The sequence below is a fragment of the Mesocricetus auratus genome, unplaced genomic scaffold (assembly GCF_017639785.1).
Source record: "Mesocricetus auratus isolate SY011 unplaced genomic scaffold, BCM_Maur_2.0 Super-Scaffold_100714, whole genome shotgun sequence".
NCBI classification, from domain to species: Eukaryota; Metazoa; Chordata; class Mammalia; order Rodentia; family Cricetidae; genus Mesocricetus; species Mesocricetus auratus.
In genome coordinates, this window is record NW_024429270.1 from 10,158,087 (window position 1) to 10,180,429 (window position 22,343).

Here is a 22,343-nt window from a genome sequence, read left to right on the forward strand (position 1 = left end):
GTAACATTCTAGCATTGTGCCCCAAAATTCCAAGATTATAAAACAAAAGAGAGATACCAGCAGATATGACCATCTAGAGTCCAGGAGAAGGGGGTCCCAGGCCATGTTAATGCCCTCAAAGCATGGGTGCCCTTAATAACCAACACTCGATCAGCCCCAGGTTCCAAGAGTCTGCTCACAGAGTTATCCATGTCAATCCTTTACCAGATCCAGCCCACTCCACCAAGACACAGGTCAGTAAAGCACCGGGGAGCTGTTCCGAGGCCCTCGAGAGCCAGCAATGCGCACTCCCTTGGGGTGGCACAAAATGGGGAGGTTCTGCCCTTCTTCCCCAAAGTCTCATTCACACCTTTCCAACCTTGCAGACAAGGTTTCCTCCCCAAATGCTCCCTGTGGTTTTCCTGCCACACATGGTTTTCGTGCACTTTTATACTGTCTAAGTGTTTGACAACTGTGTCTGGCCACCTCCCTCTACTCCTACGGCACCAAGCACTATAATGTGCACAGAGCCAACAGGAGACTTGGGGAGCCACACACCTACCCTTCCTGTGAATTTGTCAGATTCTCCCTGTGAAAGGAAAGTTGGCTCTGCCATTCCTGCTGTCAAACCACCCACCTTTCCTAACCTACATTGTCAGCCTGCTTTTATATCCAAATCAGCACACACGATATAGACTTGTCTGTTAAGGGGTACAAAATTTCACTTAAGAATTAGTTCAAGAGATCTACTGTATAGCAGCATCACATAATAGATACAAATTTTCTTAATCCAATAGAAGATGAAACAAAGTAAATAAGATGGATCTCTAAGCACATACTACTTATAATTCTCCATAGCATAGACCTTAATTCTCCATCGGAAATACATGCCTAACTTGCAACGACACAGTTCACAAAAGGAAAACACGGAAATGATTTTTTTTAACCCCTGTAATCAGATCTACTATCTTGGACAAGAAATAAGACACTATACTCATAAGTTACAAACATCTAGTACCCTAACTTCAACCACTTTTGGATGGAAAGGTAACACCTACATTCTTTTTTTTTTCCTTTCCTTTTTTTTTTTTTTATTAAGTTAGAAACAGGCTTGATTCACATGTCAATCCCAGCTCCCTCTCCCTCCCCTCCTCCCCCGCCTTCCCCCACTAGAGCCTCCAGTCCTCCATCCAATCTCCACTCCGATCCCCAGGAAGGGTGAAGCCCTCCATGGAAGATCTCCAGAGTCTGTCATTTCATCCAGGGCAGGCCTAGGCTTCCTTAGAGTCCAGGCTGAGAGAGCATCCCTCATTGTGTGATGGGCAGCCAAAGTCCATTTATATGCTAGGAATGAATACTACCCAAGGCCCCATAGATTACCCAGGCCTCCTCACTGACTCTACATTCAGGGGGTCTGAATCAGTCCCATGCTTTCCACACAGCCATCAATCTGGGGTCCAACAGCTCCCCTTTGTTCAGGCTAATTGTTTCTGTGAGTTAAACCAGCCCTGTCTTAACCCCTTTGCTCATCAGTTCTCCCTTTCTGTCACTGGATTACAGGAGTTCAGTTCAGTGTTTAGTTGTGGGTGTCTGCCTCTGCTTCCATCAGTCATTGGTTGAAGGTTTTGTTTCCCAGACTCTCTGGCTGTGGGTTATACACTGGCACTCCGTTGATCCATGTCTAAAATCCATATATGAGTGAGTACATACCATGTTTCTCTTTTTGTGATTGGGTTATCTCACTCAGGATGGTTTCTTCTAGTGTCATCCATTTGCCTGCAAATTTCAAGATTCCATTGTTTTTTTTTTTCTGCTGAATAGTACTCCATTGGGTAAATGTACCACCCTTTTATTGTCTGTATATAGTAGGGCTGCTGATTTTCTTGAGTTGATCTTGTATTCTTCCACTTTGCTGAAGGTATTTATCAGCTGTAGGAGTTCCCTGGTAGAGTTCTTAGGGTCACTTATGCAAACTATCATATCATCTGCAAATAGTGAAAGTTTCACCTCTTCCTTTCCAATTTGTATCCCCTTGATCTCCTTTTGTTGTCATATTGCTCTAGCTAGAACTTCAAGGACAATTTTGAAAAGGTATGGAGAGTGGACAGCCTTGTCTTGTTCCTGATCTTAGAGGAATTGCATTGAATTTCTGTCCATTTAGTCTGATGTTGGCTGATGGTTTGTTGTATATAGCTTTTATCATGTTAAGGTAAGTTTCTGTTATCCTAGATCTCTACAAGACCTTTATCATGAAGGGTTGTTGGATTTTGTCAAAGGCTTTTTCAGCATCTAGTGAGATGATCATGTGATTTTTGTTTTTCAGCTTGTTTATATGGTGGATTACATTGATGGATTTTCATATTTTGAACCATCCCTGCATCCCTGGGATAAAGCCTACTTGATCATGGTGGATGATTTTTCTGATGTGTTCCTGGATTCGATTTGCCAGTATTTTATTGAGTATTTTTGCATCGATGTTCATGAGGGATATTGGTCTAAAGTTCTCTTTCTTTGTTGTGTTTTTGTGTGGCTTGGGTATCCCAGAATTCAATGAGAATGAAGACACAACATACCCAAACTTATGGGACACTTTGAAGGCAGCGCTAAGAGGGAAGTTCATAGCACTAAGTACCCACATGAAGAAACTGGAGAATAGTTACACTAGAGAATTAACAGCACAAATGAAAGTTCTAGAACACAAAGAAGCAAACACATCCCGGATGAGAAGACACTAGGAAATAATCAAATTGAGGTCTGAAATCAATAAAGTAGAGACTAGGGAAACAATACAAAGGATCAATGTAACAAAGAGTTGGTTCTTTGAGAAAATCAAGAGATAGACAAATCAACTTTATCCAAACTTACGAAACGGCAGAAGGTGAACATGCAAATTAACAAAATCAGAAATGATAAGGGGGACATAACAATGGACACTGAGGAAATCCACAGAATCATCAGGTTATATTTTGAAAACCTGTACTCCTCAAAATTTGAAAATTTAAAGCAAATGGACAGTTTTCTGGGTAGATATCACTTACCAAAATTAAATCAAGAACAGATAAGCAATTTAAATAGACCTATGACCCCTATGGAAATAGAAGCAGTCATCACGTCTCCCAACCAAAAAAAAAAAAAAAAAAAAAAAGCCCAGGTCCAGATGGCCTCAATGCAGAATTCTACCGGAAATTCAATTAACAGCTTATACCAATTCTTCTCAAAATATTCCACGCAATACAAGTAGAAGTGTCTTTGCCAAACTCTTTTTACAAGGCTTCACTAACCCTGACACCTACATTCTTAAAATAAAAATAGTTCAAGAATATGCAAATGTGATGGGCTACTCATTACAGCAGTGAATTCAACAGACAAGAATCCTTGCTTGTGATATAATAATTAATGATGTTCAGAAGTTAAAGGGGGAAGCCAAATTGATCCAAACAAAAGAGAAAGAATAAAGCACAGGAGGTGATTGAAGATGCCAGCAGACAGCTTGTAGAAGCTGTAGACTTGTGTGGCCTTGGGAAGCCTGCATGCCAAAGAGGTAGGGGAAACAAGAGAAGGCCCAGTGGGAAAGCTGCCAGGAGCAAACTCTCTGGGGCTGTAGCATGGCAGGAAGGCTAGATGCAAAGAGTCAAGGTTCCGGCATGCAGCAGGCCTATGGTTCTCCTTCCCGCCCCCAGTACCAGGGAACAAACACTATTTAGGTACAGTAATTGAGTCTCCTGTAGGGAGAAGACAGCAGGGAGAGGACCACTATAGAGGCTGGAGAACAGGTGGAGAGCCTCTGCAATAACCTGAAGAGGAGGGTGGCACAGAACAGGAAGGTGACAGCCCAAAGGGTGAGCAAGGGTAAGAATTCTGGACATACGCTCAGGGAAAAACCCATGGGATTTGATAACAAGGTATGAAAAGAAATGAGACCAATGTAATTCCAGAATTTTTGCCTGAGTGATTAAAAGAATGACACTACCACAATGACATGGAGCAGCTTGCCAGAAATGAACAGGGAAGGTCAGGGCTTTGGCTTGGGACATGCTAAGGCTGAAATAATCAGCAGGCTGGAAGAAAAGCTGGGGTGGAGACTAGCATCCAGGGTGAGAAGAGTCAAAAAGAGGAAAGCCTAGGGGTAGGCCTGTGTAATCCCACCCATCTAGGACAGAAAGAACAGTTGATTTAGATTTACATCTTAGGTTGCCAGAAGCAACGCAAGTGTGGGATTCAGCCTTCAAACCGTCCCCAGTCATCCATACCTCCCTGATATTCTTATTCCTGCTCTTGTGGCACACAACAAAGGGCCGCGCTGTTCCTTGAGTCTACAGCCTGTGTCAGAAAGGTGGTTGTAGAGGCTGACTGGTTCTCCCCTCCTCTGAGGTTACTCTGCTATCGAGTGACAGCCAGGTTTACGGTGGAAGCCAACATACTGTCTAGGAGAACAGAAAGGAACCATAGCTAGCCCACTCTAGAGTCCTTGATCCCCAGAAGAAGTGCAGGAAAAACAAAAGATTACTGTCCCAGGCCACCAAGTTTTGGGAGTAATTAATTATCCAGAAATAGATAATACTCTAAAGGGAATCTCATTCATAATATAGCTATTATTAGCAAGCAGTACTTGCTGCTCACTAGTTACCAAGAATCAATACTATATAGGAATTTCACAGAATACCATTAACACAAGCCTACAACATAGGCATTAGTCCCGTCTTACAGATAAGCAAACAGAAGTCTTTAAGGGAACAGGGAACAGGAGGCAGGGCCAGGATTCATGGCCATGACCAGTTAGTCTTGACTTCTTGCTGCCTTACTCTACTGTTTCCTATCAAAGTGACAACTGACTGTTTTGGATATCTTAATGTGTTCCAAATACCAACAAAAAATGTATAAAATAGGATAAGCCATATACAAAAATGAAAACACGTTAATGGGGCTGGAGCAATAGCTCAGCAGTTAAGAGTGATAACTGTTCTTGTATAGAACTCAGGGTTCATTTAGTTCCCAACACCCGTATCAGGTGACTCACAACTTCCTGTAACTCTAGCTTCAGAGACTTGATACTTTCTAGCCCCCAAGGGCTCCTGCATATGTGTGCCACGCATAAACTCACATAGGCTCACACAAAAACACATAATTTAATTTTTTTTCATCTTATACGACTGTAGAGGCCAGAAGATCCCCTGGGACTGGAGTTTACAGATAGTTTTGAGCTGACATGTGGTTGCTGGGAACTGAACCTGAATCTTCTGGAAGAATGGACAGTGCTCTTTACCACTGAGCCATCTCTTCAGCCCAACACATAATTTTTTTTTTTTTTTTTTTTTTTTGGTTTCTTGAGACAGGGTTTCTCTGTGGCTTTGGAGGCTGTCCTGGAACTAGCTCTTGTAGACCAGGCTGATCTCAAACTCACAGAGATCCACCTGCCTCTGCCTTCCGAGTGCTGGGATTAAAGGCATGTGCCACCACCACCCAGCTCCCAACACATACATTTTTTTTTTTTTTTTTGGTTTTACGAGACAGGGTTTCTCTGTTTTGGAGGCTGTCGGTCCAGCCTGGCCTCGAACTCACAGAGATCCGCCTGCCTCTGCCTCCCGAGTGCTGGGATTAAAGGCGTGCACCACCAATGCCTGGCTCAACACATACATTTTTTAATGTTAAAATCTATACAGATAATTTTAAACACAGAAAACACATATTATAAATCTTATATTTTAGACTACTTTTTCTTAATAGTATCCACAGGTATTTCTAAATAAAGAGAAGCATTATTTTTAATAATTACATAGTATTTACATATAATGATAAATCTATATACAGCATAATCTAAATGATGGCTATTTAGATCTTTTCTAAAGCTCTGCTATTATCAGCAGTACACTTTGGGGAGTGGGGGGGGGTAGGAATAGGCACAGAATATACCACAAACTCTTCCAGCACAGTGAAATCTAAAAACTCACCTGTGAAAGTAAGCTACCTATTAACCAACAAGAAGAGAAGTAAGATTTGGTCAGTTGTGTTGGGAGCCCCCAATGTCAAGGTAACCAAAGAATTAAACCACTGGACTGGCAGCAACCTTGCAAAAGACACAGATGTGAAAACCTTGCCAGGTCTGAAGGGTAAATGAGGAAAACTATAGCTTTTGCTAATCAGAAGGATCTAGTTGCTCTGTAGGACCTGCCTGATGACAGATTATTTTCAAAGTTGATTTGTAAGTTGATATTGACAAGATTGTCAGGTTTCCACTACCTGCAACTGTGGTGATATGCTGTTTATGATTTAATAAAACTCACCTAGGGATCGGAATGCAAAGTTAGCCACACTAGCTAGCCATAGAGGCCAGGCAGTAGTGGCACACACTTTTAATCCCAGGACTCAGGAGACAAGAGGCAGATGGATCTCTATGAGTTCAAGATCACCCAGGGCTACATGAGAGTGGATCAGTGTAAGGAGAAACAGCTCACGCCTTTACTCGCAGCACTAGAGAGGTCTATGAGGCAGAAGCACAGGGTCTCAGGTGAAATTCAGTTTCCAGTCACAGGGAAGACAGGGTCTCCATGTCAGCCTTGGTAGAGGTGAGAGCTGTTTTACTTTTCTGATCTTCAGCTTGAACCCCAATATCTGTCTCTGGGTTTTTATTATTTGTGCTACATGTAGCTGTGACTGTCAATATCAAAACAGAAGAAAGGAGAGCAAGGGGAGGCCTGAGGCCTGGCTGGCCGGTCAAGTTATTATATTAACTAGCACCTTAAACCTTTTTAATCTTACTACATTCAGTGTGTGTGTGTGTGTGTGTGTGTGTGTGTGCGCATGCAGGGAACATGTGAGGAAGTCAGAAGACAACTTGTGGGACTTAGTCTGCTTCTTCCACCATGTGAGGCCTGGGAACGGAACTCAGGGCATCAGGTTGGCAGCAACCCACAGAGTGATAATGCCAGCTCTACTCATACTTCTCAAAACGTGAGAAAGCCCTACTTTACCAGGAACCTGAATGTAAACAGTCAGGGTCTTCCTAAAGAGTACTCTTCCCGGACAAGCAGCTCTCTTCTGTGCCAGCACACGGTGGAGCTGCAGACCCACGCCGTGTGACTTTCCAAAGGCAGGCTTATTCTAGAAGATGAAACTAATGCTTCAGAGCTCCTCTCTTGCTTCTGCCCCTTGCAAAGTCCTGAAAGGGATCCCAGCAATGCATTCACGTGGCTGTGCTTTCAAAAGGCCTATGAAATCGAGCTATTTAAACTGCAATCTGCTCAAACTGCCACCTCCTTCCACTCCAAATCCTGCTCCTTGTGCAAAATGATAAGGGAGTAGCAACAGAGACATTCAAGGGGTTCAACTAACTGAAAGTTGAGTGAAGGATGAATTAAATTTGGGGCTAGCTGTCTTTTCCACAAATGGTTAAATTCCATAGACAAATGTATCCTACATGCCAACTAGAAGCATCTAAGCAGTGGAGGAGAAATGGGGTTTGAACCCTATGGAGCCCATCAAGTTGTCTTGGAAATTCTGTTGGTGATCCACACATTAGGATGTGATGGAACCTGAGAAGTGGGGTCTCTTGTCTCGGGGACATTCTCAGCAATGCAGTTCATATAGCTATGAGCCTGCTCTACAGCTTCTCTTCTGGGTGGAAATCACTTCAGAGAAATTACTCCAGGATTTGAGGGACATAACCCTATAGCAATATCACAAACTGCAAGCATGGGGGGGTGCAGAGCTGTGTCACCACCTGTCAGGTTCCACAGGCTTTGGTTGTTCCTTTGGTTTTTTGAGACAAGGTTTCACAGTGTATCCCTGACTGTCCTGGAACTCACTGCAGAACAGGCTGGTCTCAAACCCCAGAGATCTGCCTTCCTCTGCCTTCTGAGTGCTGGAATTAAAGGTGTGTGCCACACTGCCCAGCTCAGTTTCCACAAATCCCAACAATCCCCAGTAAGATGGTACACAAGGCTACCTCCAACTCTCAAACACCCTGAAGAAATCAGCGTTCTGGTGCCCCTATGTATGTATATTCATCAGTAAGTTGATACCCTCTCCTCAAAGCAGTAAGGCAGAGAGAAGTCTGGTGGCAAAAGATATCCAGATACACCTAGCAAAGCAACGAGCTGAGTGAGGCGGTGCACTCAGGAGGCGGAGGCAGAGGGATTAGGACTTCAAGGTCATCCTCAGAAACATAATTAGTCTAAGACCAGCCTATGTTACAAATCAAAATCCTATTGGTGTAGTAGCACACCAGTAGGATATAAGGAATAGGTAGAGGCAAGAGAATCTCAAAGTGGAAACCAGCCTGGGCTATACCTGATTTTAATTGCCTTGCAATTCTGATGACCTGAATTTGATTCCAGGACCCCACGGTGGAAGAGAGAACAGACTCCCAAAAGCCATCCTCTGACCACATCTCCACCCTGGTACTTGTGTGATCACACTCATACACATAACACATTCATATACACATTACAAAATAAAATTTAGCACATAACATTGAGCAAATAAGACACACAAATAAGGGTGTTTGTATTCACAGCATTCTTATATATACTGAAACATTTATAATAGACAGTGAGAAACACTTCTATGGAGTAGGACTGACTGAAGAACAGAGGAATCAAAGATTTTTCTTTTTTTATTTTAAACATTTTTGTGGTATGTGAATATATGGGAAGGATATACAATTAGAATTCACACTTACACATTTATAATATATGTATGTTAGAGACCTAATTATATCTAACTATACACATATAATAAGTAGAGCACATGTACCTAAATTTAAGAAAGACTAGCCAGACAGCAGTGGCGCACGCCTTTAGTCCTGGCACTAGGGAGGCAGAAGCAGGAGGATCTCTGTGAGTTCAAGGCCAGCTTGGTCTACAAATCAAGTTCCAAGACAGGCTCCAAAGCTACACAGAGAAACCCTGTCTTGAAAAACGAAGGAAGAAAGGAGGGAGGGAGAGAGAGAGGGAGGGAGGGAAGGAGGGGAGGGAGGGAGGGAGGGAGGAAGATTGATCTACAGTAAAATGATAAAATATTGGTTCTTAGAGGTTATTAACATTTAACCCATAAGCAAATGGGTATTTTTTAAAGACCATGTGAGGGTTGAGGATGTAGTTGAGTTGATGGAGTGCCTGCCCAGCATGCCCAGTCTCCCATACTGCAAAAACAAGCAATTCATTTACATGGTAGAATGTGGACAGGTGAACAATTGCTATTATTGTTTTTGTTGTTGGGGTGTTTTGAGACAGTCATTCCAGGCTGGCATCTGAACTCAAGATCTCCAGACTTAGCTTTTCAAATATTATGATTACAGGCATGTGACACCTTCCCCTGCTTTCTATTGGTTAGACTTTTATTTTCCAGTGGGTTTTTTGTTTTGTTTTCAAGGGTTTTTTTTTTTTTGGTTTTTTGTTTTTTCTTTGTTTGTGTTCTGACAAATAAAACTTGCCTGGAGATCAGAGGGTGGAACTAGCCACTAGTTAACCATAGAGGACAGGCAGTGGTGGCATATACCTTTAATCCCAGCACTTAGGAGGAGTAAGCAGAAAGATTAAGGCCACCCTGCACTACATAAGACTGAACCAGTCTAAAAGAGAAACAGAGCCGGGCAGTGGTGGCACACACCGTTAACCCCGGCACTAGAGAGGTAGAGACAGGAATATAAGGTGGGTGGAGACAGTATCTCCACGGTCCCCCATTTGGTCTGAGATTTTGTAGAAAAAAGAAGTCCCTAGTGGCTGGCTGCTCTGTTTCTCTAATCTTTCAGCCTTCACCCTCAATATATGACTCCAGGTTTTATTGTTAAGACTAAGTAGGTTCGTGCTTCATTTGTTTGTTTTTGTTTCTTCAAGACAAGGTTTCTCTGTGTAATAGCACTGGTTGTCCTGGAACTTGCTTTGTAGATCAGGCTGGCCTCGAACTCACAGAAATCCACCTGCCTCTACTGGGCTTAAAGGTGTGCACCACCACCACTTGGCCAAGCAGTGCATTTTTAATGGGGAAAAAATGTTCATATATAGATCATTGATAGCAACAGGTTCTCTTGTGGCCCAGGCTAGCCTTGAACTCACCATACAGCTAAAGATGGCCTTGAATTTGGAGCCCTTCTGCTGTCCTGAGAGTTGGGTTATAAGCATGTGTTAGGCAAGCACTCTACCAGTTGAGCACCATCCTCAGTCCTAATACTGTTTAAAATCTAGCCAGGCTTACTTATGAGTTAAATGGTAATGGCCTCTAGAACCAACCCTTATTTACTTTGAAACCATTCATGAATATTTTAAAATGAAACAAAAAACTTTAATGGAAAATGAAAGCCACTCTGTACACATCTACGTTGATTCCATTTCTTTATCGGAAGAGTTCGTCCTCTCTAGAGCCTATTGATGACCATACAAATACCAATGTACCTCAAGCTGACCAAGTGGACCCACAGCAAGAGACCAGCCCCATTCCCTCAAGCCTGCAAGCAAAGGTCCCCAGGGAAGACACTGGCCCTAACACTTTCAGAGGTACTTGTAATGATCAGCCTAAATCCTAATGTCCAAACAGTTTTTCAAAGGATCTCACAAATCACAATGTGAAAGATACAAGCCCACAAAAATTATACCACTTACTTTTTTTTAAAGTCCTGCTCTATACAAGAAGCCCAGATGCTAAAATGACCCCCATGGGAAGCTGGTTTGTATGCTAGGAACACTGCTGTGTTTATTGGGCAGCACAGCCAGACTCTTTAGCTGTGAAGGAGCATCCAAAACTCACACTGTGGCCATACAGCTCTGGAATTTCTCAGGCTAAGCACCCAAGGCCATGTCCACCTTAACTACACCCCTGTCTCGGGGTGCTTCCCTCTATCTGACACACGGGTTATGTCTTGAACACAAGATGCCCCTTCACAGCATACTTAATAAAACTACAGAGAGGAGTATAAAAGGATACCTGATCGGGTCATGCACAACTTGCAGAGTGAAGCACAAGAACCTACCGGCCAGCAGGATGGCAATGAGGAAGGCTGCCAGGAACTGAGTGAACACACACGCAGCAGCAGCTGCACAGAGAAACAGGTGCAATGAATTTTAGTGTGCTCAAAATGTAACGTTACCTGTGGAGGCAGCATGCACCTGTAATCTCAACATCCAGAAGGTAAAGGATGTCCGCTTGTACTGCAGGAATCCCTTCCCAAAGAGAGACCTCTGAGTGAAACATGGACTGTATTCAACAACACAGGCAATTATCAGCTCACAGTGTTAGTTCTTTTTTGCTATGACAAAATACCTCACAGAAGCAACTTAAGGGGTTGTTTTGGCTTACAGTCAATCACAGCAGGAACTTGAGGCTGCTGGTCGGTCACACTGCATCCAGTGAGGAAGCAGAGAGATGGATGCTGCTGCCTAGGCCACAGATGGTGCTGCCCACATTTAGGGTATCCCACTTCAGTTAACCTACTCTAGAAACTCCCTCACAGACATGGCTATGAGCCACCATAGCTTCTTTAGAAGACATAGGGTCAGCCTCTGTAGAACAGAAAAGGCAGTACAGAAGCCAGGCTCTGTTCAAAGGCACAGTAAAAGTGAGATCTAGGAACTAGAAGAGGCACCAGGCCTCCTCACCTTTTTTCTGTGTCAAGAGCAGAGACATGAAGTTGCTCTGTATGTGTACATGCTTTTAAATGGCAGATCTTAAAACCTCAACCACAGGCTGGAGAGATGGCTCAGAGGTTAAGAATACTAGCTTCTCTTCCAGAAGTCCTGAGTTCAACTCCCAGCAACCACATGGTGGCTTGATATCATCTATAATGAGATCTGATATCCTCTTCTGGCATGCAGGCATATATGCAGGCGGAACACTGTATACATGATAGACAGACAGACAGATAGATAGAACACCAACACCTCAACCACACCATGTGGTCTAGAGTGGGGCTCAAAACACTGTGCCTCAGGAAGCACCCCCAAAATGTCAATAGTTCACATTGAGTTGCCCAGCCCTGAGACATACACCTACATACACCTTCCATGTCCAAGGCCATGGGTAGTTCTTCCCTGTGCCATAGTCTCCTACAGGAGATGCCTAACACAACTCATCTGGAGTCTTTCTATATCTGGGGCATGGGAAACCCCATCTGTACATAGTTTTCCTTCAAGGACACAGCAGGAGAGCTGGATGGCCAGAGCCAAGACAGCATCTGACGAAGTACACGCATGATGACCATTTTCAAAAGGAGCTTGCTATAGACACACCCTCATTTTCCTAACAAAGTCAGTCGATAGGAACTTCCCTCTCATGGAGACCATCTCCTGAGGAAGGCAGATCTTTTTCAGGGCCTTCTCACCACTCAGACAACAGCAGTCAGAGAGGATTTGTGGGTTCCAAAACAAAGGAGCCCACAGCACGCGTAAATTATTTAATCCACAATCAACTTTGGGTTCTCCATTTTTCTCCAGATAAATAAACAGTGCCAAATTCATGGAGTTGCAAAGGAGGTCCAGTATAGTGGTGCACACCTTTAATCCTAGCATTTGGGAGGCAGAGGCAGGAGAATCTCTGAGTTCGAGGCCAGCCTGGTCTACAGATCGAGTTCCAGGACAGACAGGGCTACACAAAGAAAGCCTGTCTTAAAAACAATGCAAAGAATGCTGGTCAATGTGGCACACATCTGTATTACCAGCACTTGGTAGGCTGAGACAGGAGAATTTCAAGTTCCAGGTTAACATAGCCTACATAATGAGTTTCAAGACAGCTTGAGATACAATTGAGACTCCATCTCAAACAGAAACAAACAACAACTGAAAGGAAAAGAAGAACAACAGAAAAAGAACAAAAAGAGAAGAAAGCAGACAGGAAGCCACAGGAAAAACCAAGCACCTGCTCTTTAAGGGAGGAGATGGAGATGGCCCCAGGGCGTTGCACATACACACTCACACACACACACACAGAGAGAGAGAGAGAGAGAGAGAGAGAGAGAGAGAGAGAGAGAGAGAGAGAGAGAGAGAGAGAGAGAGAGAGAGAGAGAGAGAGAGAGAGAGAGAGAGAGAGAGAGAGAGAGAGAGAGAGAGAGAAAAGCTGCCAAGAGCTCAATGCAGCCAAGGTACATTAAAAGAATGGTACAGGCTGATAGTGACCTAGGAAGCTACTGCTTGTCACCAAAGCCTACCAGTATTCTGACAGGCTTTTCAAGGCAGGTTCCACTCTATAAATAATTTTGTTGTTGATCTCCTAAAGCCATAAAGTGGAGCTTTAAAAATGCATTACTTGCATTTTTATACTGTTTATACTTGCAGCCTGAGCAGGCACTGGTGTACATAATTCAGCCTATGAGCTGCTTGTCAATAAAGGCTGGCAGAGGATCACAGTCTATTTGGGGACATCTAACTTCTTAGAGAACAGTGTGTTATGCAAAGTATTCTCTTTCTTATTTTTAAAAGGAAACATGGAAGATCTTCTGTGGTCTGATGATACACTTACATGTGATTTCAGAGAGCCACAAGGTGGTCAGTATCTTTCTTGCCAAAAGAATACCCACAAAGTTTTACAGCAAATGCCACTCTGTCCCAAAAGCTCCATTTCCAGACTGTTTAGATTAGTAATGGAGCAAACCAACTATGTTCTTGCAGAGGACACAGCAAGAAAAAGACCTTCAAACCAGACCCAGCTGAGGGTGTTTAGAGATGTTGCTGGCACTGGAGTCCTTCCCCTCTTTCTTTCTTCTTTAGTCTCAAGTAACCAGTGCCACCCCAGTGGCTCTGGCACCCCCTTAACCAAGTGAAAACAGGGCAATGTTCTGCTCATTGACCAAGAAGTCAGCAGTCTGTGGCAGATTCATACTTAAGATCAACTCAGGTAAAGACAGTGAACTATTCTGAGGGGGGAGAAACCCAGCTTTATATATCCCATTGCCCTTGAGGATCTACTGAGGAAGAGAGACAGCAGCTCACTGAGCATGAAGCCTGCGTTCCAAACTTCAACCCCATGCCTACTATACAGTGCAGTGTTTATGAATGGTGACACTACAGCCTTAGTGACGTCCAGCTTCTGCAGGGGCCATCCACAGTGCTGAAGCGGGCACTCAAAAGCATTTTGTCTTTAATTTACTCTTTATCCACCCTGTGAAAATCAAGATCAGTCAACTGGTTTTTAATTGAGTCCATAAAATTCCTAGTTCAGAGTGCAACCATTTGCCTCTCCCAAAGAGAAGTTTGGTATTCTTGGAGTTTTGTTTGTTTTTTGCAACACTGGGGACTAAACCCAAGGCCTTACACATGCTGAGCTTGCACTCTGCTACTTAGTCATATCCCAAGAATCATGTGTGTGTGTGTGTGTGTGTGTGTGTGTGTGTGTGTGTGTGTGTGTGTGCTGCACACATGTGCAGCACCTTGGAGGATGTCAGGTGTCCTCTATCATCAACTGCCACCTTATTCCCTAAAGACAGGCTCTCTCACTACGTTGGAGCTCATCTATTATCCAGCTAAGCTGGTGACCATCAAGTCTCAGTGAGGATTATAGGGGGTCTTAATTTTTTTAAACATTTTGATTTATTTCGTGCATGTGTGTATCCGCGCTTGCGTGAGTGTGGTGACAGTGCAGGGGTGGGGGTGTCAGTGGGCAAGACATAGCAGTCAGGTCATTAGGATCGGTGGCAACTGCCTTTACTCACTAAGTCATCTTGCCAGCCAATCAGTTTCTAAGTTCCATCTTATTAATAAGGAAAATGAGGTAAAGATGTCTAGCAACATGCCCTAGACTCCCTGTCTCATTAACAGCAAGCTGAAGTCAAATCCAGTCTCTAGAACCCTTTACAGTATGAGTGAGCACCGGGACTGACATCCTACCAAAGAGAACAAAGGTTTCTTAGTGAAACCGATCTGAAGCAGAAAGGAGGAGGGAGGATGGGGGGACTAAGAGAGGGGAAGCAAGCCAGGCACAGTGTTGTGTGGGGCGTATACAAACACTTCATTTCTAAATGCTATTTTTTTTATTTAGAGGAACCAGGGCTTCTTGACCAGTTCAGGGCTGAGGTGGGAGAGTTCTGTAGGTCTTATGCTCAGAGAAGGAAGGGAATAGGTTCCATGCACATAGGAACTCACGCTGGCCAAATCTGAGACAATTTGAGCTTCAAATTACATAATGGGGGCTGGGAGTTCAGCTCAGTGGTACAGTTCCAGCAGCAAACAAGCAAAGTGTTAAGTTTTATGAATAAAGCTCATGGGCTTCTGTGGCTGTGAGTGAAGATACGGGGAAACTGGCACAGTAGCACATGCCTGCAAGGCCAACATTTGAGAAACGAGTGTGGAGGATCCATATTCCAGGTCCTTACTTACAGCCAAAAATCAAGTCACAGGGAAGAAAGGCAGACTAAAATCACTGTCTGGCAGTGCCATCATAAAAATACTTCATTTGAGTAAGAATGATCATGCGCCATTAAAAGTAATGCATATGAGAAAGACTTACATAGTCTAATAGTATCCTCCATAAAAAAATATTATTAAGAACAGAAGAAAAATGCAACTTGGCAGTGGAGACGCCTGGCACCCGTTACTTTCAGTAGGCTGGGATCACTAAAAGGAATGCGTCATCATTTCTGTGGTCTTCCTGACAGTACCACAAAGTGACCAGAATCCAAATAGCAGAAAACGTCAACAAACCCAAATTGAGGGCCATTCTACAAAATAACTGGCCTGTATCCTTCCAAAATGTCAACAGGATGAAACACAAGAGCTGACAAACTATTCCAGAAGCAAGGAGATTAAAGAGACATGATGCTAAACTCAACATCATGCAAGCTGACTCCCTTTTAAGACAGAGTTTTGAGACAATACAGGAAACAGGAACGAAGTCTACAGAATCACCAATACTAAAGCATCAGTGTCAGCTTCCTGACTTGGGCAATTATACCATGATTATGTGAGAAAATGTCTTGTGTTTAGGACACTAAAGTATGTATGTTTTATCTGTTTGTTTGAAGATGGGATCTCAGTATATAGCCCTGGGTAGCCACCAACTCAGCAATCTGCCTGCCTCTGCCTTCTGGTTTCATTTCCCATAGCCCTTGCTCTATGCTCAGAGCTCATGCACATGGTCACTGATACAGCATATGCTATACTTAGAACAAGGTTTCCCAAACTTGGCCTTACTGACATTTTGGGCTGGATCATTCTCTGTTGTGAGGGGCACCCTGGTTACAGTATAGTGCAGAGCAGCTTCCCTACGGACATTTTGGACTGGATCATTCTCTGTTGTGAGGGGCACCCTGGTTACAGTATAGTGCAGAGCAGCTTCCCTGGCTGCCCCTGCAGCAGGTGCCAGTGTTCCCGTTCTTCCCGGCAGTAACCATCAAACATATTTCCAGACAATGCCAGGTGTGGAGGGGAAAGCCTTTAACCTTAGCACTTGGGAGGCAGAGGTGGGCAATCTCTTTGAGTAAAGCCCTGTGTAAATGGTTGGGGAGGCGGGGTCTAAACAAATACATCAGTAATCCAACAGTCAATATTATTCTCACTAAACATCAGTTACTGCTGCCTGTTCACATGGCTGCGATGGAACACACACACAGCTCATGGACACAGCTTTCTGCCTTCTAGCATTTACCAGTTCAGAGATGAAGAGTGAAGAGCAGGGTGAAATCATGTGGGAACATGTAGGACATACACTTGAGGAATGGCCTTATTTCTTCAAGGAAGAAACAGCACCACAGTGGCTGGGGATGTGGTTCAGTGGGCACAGTGCTGGCTGTACAAGTGTGAAGACCCGAATTTGAAGCCACACAAGTCACGTCCAGGGAGCTATCTGTAACTGAAGTGCTCCTGTGACAAGATGAGAGGGGGAGAATCCCCAGAAACTCATGAGCCACTGAGTTTGGCGTACACAGCAGCAAACAGGTGACCCTGTCTCAGTAACACAGAAGTCATATCCAACCCAAGATTGTAGTCTAATTGCCACACATGCTGCCCCTTCCCCCAATGCAGTGCCAAAGAAGATGGGAGCTGCTACAGACTGAAACTGAGAAATGGGAGTTGGAGAGTTGGCTGAGTAGGTAGGACTTAAGTACATAGGACTTAGGTTTAACTCCTAGTACCCACATCAGGTGGCTCAAAGCCACCTCTAAATCCAGATCCAGGGGATCTCTGGCCTCAGTGGGCACCTGTACTCACATATACAGACCTATGCATAGATTCAAACAATACACACTATTTTTTAAAACAGGGTTTTTTGGGTTTGAGTGTTTTGTTTTATTTTGTGGTAGGGTCTCACCATGTAGCCTTGGCTGGTGCTTACTATGTAGACCAGGCTGGCTCAAACCTATGGAGATCTGTTTCCCTGCCTCTGACTCCCAAATGCTGGTATTAAGAACAAGTGCCACCACACCCAGTCAAAATAAATCTTTTTTTTTTTATTTTATGATAGGGTTTCTCCATATAACAGCACTGGCTGTCCTGAAACTCGCTTTGTAGACCAAGCTGGCCTCAAAAGCAGAGATCTGCCTGTCTCTGTGTCCTGAGTGCTGGGATTAAAAGCATGTACCACCATGCCTGTCTAAAATAAATCTTTTTAAAAAGACAGAAATAAATTAGGCAAATACAATGAGTGGGTCTTGTTTAGATCCTACTTCAAACAAAGCAAAATGATAAAACTGTGGGGTTACTGGCACAAAGTGGGCACTTATCAGTTATTAGATGACACTGAAGAATTCTCAGTTAATTGTGCTACAGATATTGCAGCTGTTGAAAAGTTACCAACCGGTACAGATGTTCACTTAGTATTTATAGTTGAGTGTTATGATATCTGAGATCTGCTTTAAAACAATACAAAATGGCTCAGTGGCTAAGGGCATCTAGGTTAAAAGCTCCCAAGTTCAATCCCCAGAGCACACAGGTGGCTTAGGGCCATCAGTAAATCCAGTTCCATCTCTCTTCTGACTTCTGCAGATATCAGGCATACATGTAGTGCACATACATACACTCAGGCAAAACATTTGTAACATACATTTTTAAAATCCAAAATACATTTTAAAAAAATATTAAAATTAAAGAAAGAAGAGAAGGGTGGGGACAGAGTGTGGAGTGAAGGTAACTGTTAAAGCAAGGTGAAGGCATCTGGGGATTTGTTTCACTATTCTCTCAGTGTGTGTTAGAAGGCTCTGTTTCAAAAAGCTAAACAACAACAACAACAACAAAAAATGTTGAGTGCTAGCAAGGCGACTCAAGTTAAGTATGGGTGATTGTCACCAAGTCTGACGACTTAAATTCGATTCCTGGAACCCACATGGTAGGAGACACTCACAAGCTGTGTTCTGATCTCCACTCCTGTGCAGTGGCACGTGTCCCTACTCCACGTATATGAACAGACACTTCATGAAAAATGCAGATGACAAATAAGCACATGATTATAATCATGAGTCATGAGGGGAATGCAAGTTCAAACTACTGACATACCTCTCCATACCTACTAACTACAATGACTCCAACTTTAAAAATGCCAAGTGACAGCCAGTGGTAATGAGGCAAATGGTACAGCCTCCGAGAATGGTTTGACAGTTTCTTATAAAGTTAAACACATTCAGACCATATGGCCTGGCAGCCTCATCTCCCTGATATTACCCCCAGAGAAACAACAACTATAGTCACATAAATATTGTTACACAAGTATTCATATTGATGCAACTCATGACCACCCAAATCTATAAACAACCCAAATGTACTTCAGTAAATAGATAAGCAAGCAATGGCAAATCCATCAAATACAAACTACCCAACAAGAAAGAAGAATGGATTACCAACACCTGTAACAAGGATTAATTTTAAGAGATCCATGCTAAGTAGATAAAGCCAGATTCAAAAAGCTCCATTGATATGATTGCATTCAGAGGATGCTCTGGGGAAGGAAAAAACATGTAGAAGCAGAATTAATGATTGAAAGGGATCAGTTGAAGCTGAGGGACATGACTAGAAACAGGTGGGTCAGTGACAGAACACATATTTAGCATGCACTGAGGCTCAGGGCACATCTCAACACAAACGGGCAAAAAATTATACACATGGTAAACAACTGCTCATCTCAGATAGTAACATCCAGGAAATCTTTTTCTTCTTTTTGGCTTACTGTCATTTTTTCCTCTTTCTTTCTTTCTTTCTTTCTTTCTTTCTTTCTTTCTTTCTTTCTTTCTTCCTTTCTTTCTTAAGTAAAATTAGTATTAATTGTAAGATTTCCTTAACAAGTAATTTTAAAGCAAAGAGATAAGTCCCCAATTCCCTTCTGTTGCTCCAGGCTTCTCTGAGACTCTTCAAAACACACCACCCTGGGACTTGGCTCCTCTCCAGTCACCTGCTACCTACCGTCGGGAGCCTCCACCTGTACCCTGCTCCTGGAATTATGTCCAGCTGGCTCCCTGCTCTACCCCTGAAGATTCAGTAAGAGGGCTGAGCAATGACTGACCCAGCAACCAGAACAGAATCTATGAGCCAACCACTAACCCATGTCCACAGTTATAATTAATGTCTTGTGTCAGCCCAAAGCAGAGGCTCAGGTGAGGCCACACACATTTCTAAGAATCATTAGAGAAAGTCTGTAGCACTGGCCCATTGCCTAAACTATTTATGGATTAGAGATTTGAAACAGCACTCAACACAAGAAGTTACAATTACCTCGGTGGTGGCAGCTTCCTGGGGGTGAGTGAACTCTAGCCTGCATAGACGAATGCTCAAAGATCCAGCAACAAGGATAGGTGACAGGGGAGAGGAGAGTAGCCAAGTGAAAACAGCCCTGATGATATAGGGACATGTGTCTCAGGGAACTTAAAGCAGAAGCAAGCTTGCTTTTGGTGGGAAGACTGGGGTCACCAAGCTATTCTAGAAAGCCTGATTTTCACATCCATTGGAAACCCATTCATTAAAATGCAGATATTAAAATTTAGCACAAGTCTTATTAAGGTGGATTCTTTTCCATGATACCTAGCACAAGCCACACTCATCCAAGAATGGTTTATAAAACATTTGTTTACTAAAATAACAACAACAACAAAAACCAGGCAGTGGTGGCATACACGGGGAGGCAGAGGCAGGTGGATCTCTGAGTTCCAGGCCAGCCTGGTCTACAGAGGGAGCTCCAGGACAGCTAGGGCTGTGACACAGGGAAACCTTGTTTCCTGAAAACAAACAAACAAAAAAACCGAAAACTTTCACAGCATCACAGAGCAAAGCAAGCTAACAGTGTGTCAGCTGCACGCCACAAAAAAAAAAAAAAAAAAAATTAGACAGCATCCAAATATCACAACTCTGACAGTCTAGTTCGGTTATGAAGCAGGTCCAACTCCAGTCTGCTCCCCACTGACTGTTTCACTGATGAACACTGCCTGGGACAGGTTTTCAGAACAGGACCAACCCCAAGCCAGCAGTCAGGGACCTGTTTTCCCTCCAGTATCCCCAGGTTAGATTCAAAGTTGCCTCAGACCCAGAACAGGCCAGCCTGGTCTACAGAGCGAGTTCCAGGATGGGTTCCAAAGCTACAGACAAAGCCTGTCTCAAAAAAACTAAAAACAAACAAAAATAATAAATATTCCAGACCCTGGGCACTGAGGCAGCAGAGGTAGATATGGACACCTACAACTCTCAGAAAAGGATACTTCCTGCCCTGTCAGAAAAACTAGTCCTCTGAGATGGTTTTTTAATTTATTCAGTTTGTGTACTAGTACACATGTATACAGGTGTGTACAGGTACGTAGAGCCCAGCCTAGGCTACATGACAACATGCCTCAGAAAAGAACAGCAGGGGTCAGGCCTTGTGACCTTTCATCTCAGCACTGTGGAGGCAGAGGTGAGCAGAAATCCATGAGCTTAAGGCCAGCCTGTTCTACACAGGGAGTTCCAGGGCTACATAGTGACTCTGTCTCAAAAAAACAATAAAGAAGTACAAATAAAAACACCTTCAGTAAGTAATTCCTAATCCTCCTCTTCTTTCGAATATATGACTGATAGTGCAAAATGTTAACTCTTTCTGACATGGTTTCTGTGAACTCCAGGAAGCAAAGCAGAACTATGAAGTTTTGTATAAATACTAACAGACCAGATGTTAGTATTTATACAAATGTGATTCCTAGGAAAGCTGGAGTGACTCTGTTAAAATCAGACAATGAAAACTTCACACTGCAAGTTACAATGAAGAGAACACTGTATTACAACAAAAGTCCCAATTTACTAAGAACAGTCCCATTCGTGTGTACAACCAATAACAGCTTCCAAAACCATGCAGCAAAAACTAATCACACAGGCATTAGCAGCACAGTTGCAAGAGTCCACATTCTTTTCTTCATAATTGGTTTTAGCCAGTAAACAAACAAAAAAAAATCAGCAAGAATACAGAAGTCCTGAGAGAAGGCCTCAGTACAGCCCACCACTACTAAGCTCTTAGAAGAAAGTACTGTAAGAGCTTCCTGACACTATTTGCTAAGGATTCCTTGAATATGACACTTAGAGCTCAGCAAATACAGGTTAACATAGAAAATTAATACTACATGCATCAAAGCATAAAGCTCTACACAAGGAATCCGCAGAATAAAAGACAGTGAGAAATCTTATAAATCATATATGTATATCAGACTCAATACCCAGAACATACAAAAGAACATAGGTACAAACCTATAATCCTAGCACTCAGGAGTTGAGGCAGGAGGATCACAAGTTCAAGGCCAGTCTAGGCTTCACAGACAGAATAGATAGGAGAGACTATGAAGTGCTGGCCAAGCAGAGCACCTAGAACTGTCATATACTGCTAGTAAGGATACAAATGATATGCCAGGAGGTGGTGGTGCACACCTTTAATCCCAGCACTCGGGAGGCAGAGGCAGTGGATCTCTGTGAGTTCAAGGCCATCCTGGTCTACAAAGCGGACACCAGGACAGCCATGATTGTTATGCAGAGAAGCCCTGTCTTGAAAAACCACCAGGAAAAAAAATACAAATGATATAGCCACTCTAGAAAACTGTTTACCCAGTTCTTAAATAATTAAAAACAGGGAGCTGAAAAAAATAACAGTGGTTTAAGAGCACAAGCTCCTCTTCCAATGGATCCAGGTTCTATTCCAGGATGCACATGGCAGTTTGCAACCATCTGTTACTACAATTCCAGGGATGATCAGATACCTTCTTCTGACTTCCTTGGGCACCAGGCAAAATAAAACATTTAAGACAATAATAATTAAAACATACATTACCCTATAGCCAGCAATCACAGTCCTAGAAAACTCTGTGTGTGTGTGTGTGTGTGTGTGTTGAACAGGGACTAATTATTCTATTATTCAGACATCCCCCTACGTCCTCTTAGATTTTGTGTCTCTCTGTGTATGTGCGCGTGCATGTGTGCACCAATGTTGCTGTAGTTATATTTTCAGGAAAAAAT

General features: G+C 43.2%; 1 protein-coding gene across 1 annotated transcript in view; it reads right to left on the reverse strand.

Moving 5' to 3' along the window:
* Cmtm4 (CKLF like MARVEL transmembrane domain containing 4) overlaps positions 1-22,343 on the reverse strand; it is a 50,207-nt gene that overhangs the window by 10,716 nt on the left and 17,148 nt on the right. The gene's annotated exons all lie outside the window — the stretch shown is intronic.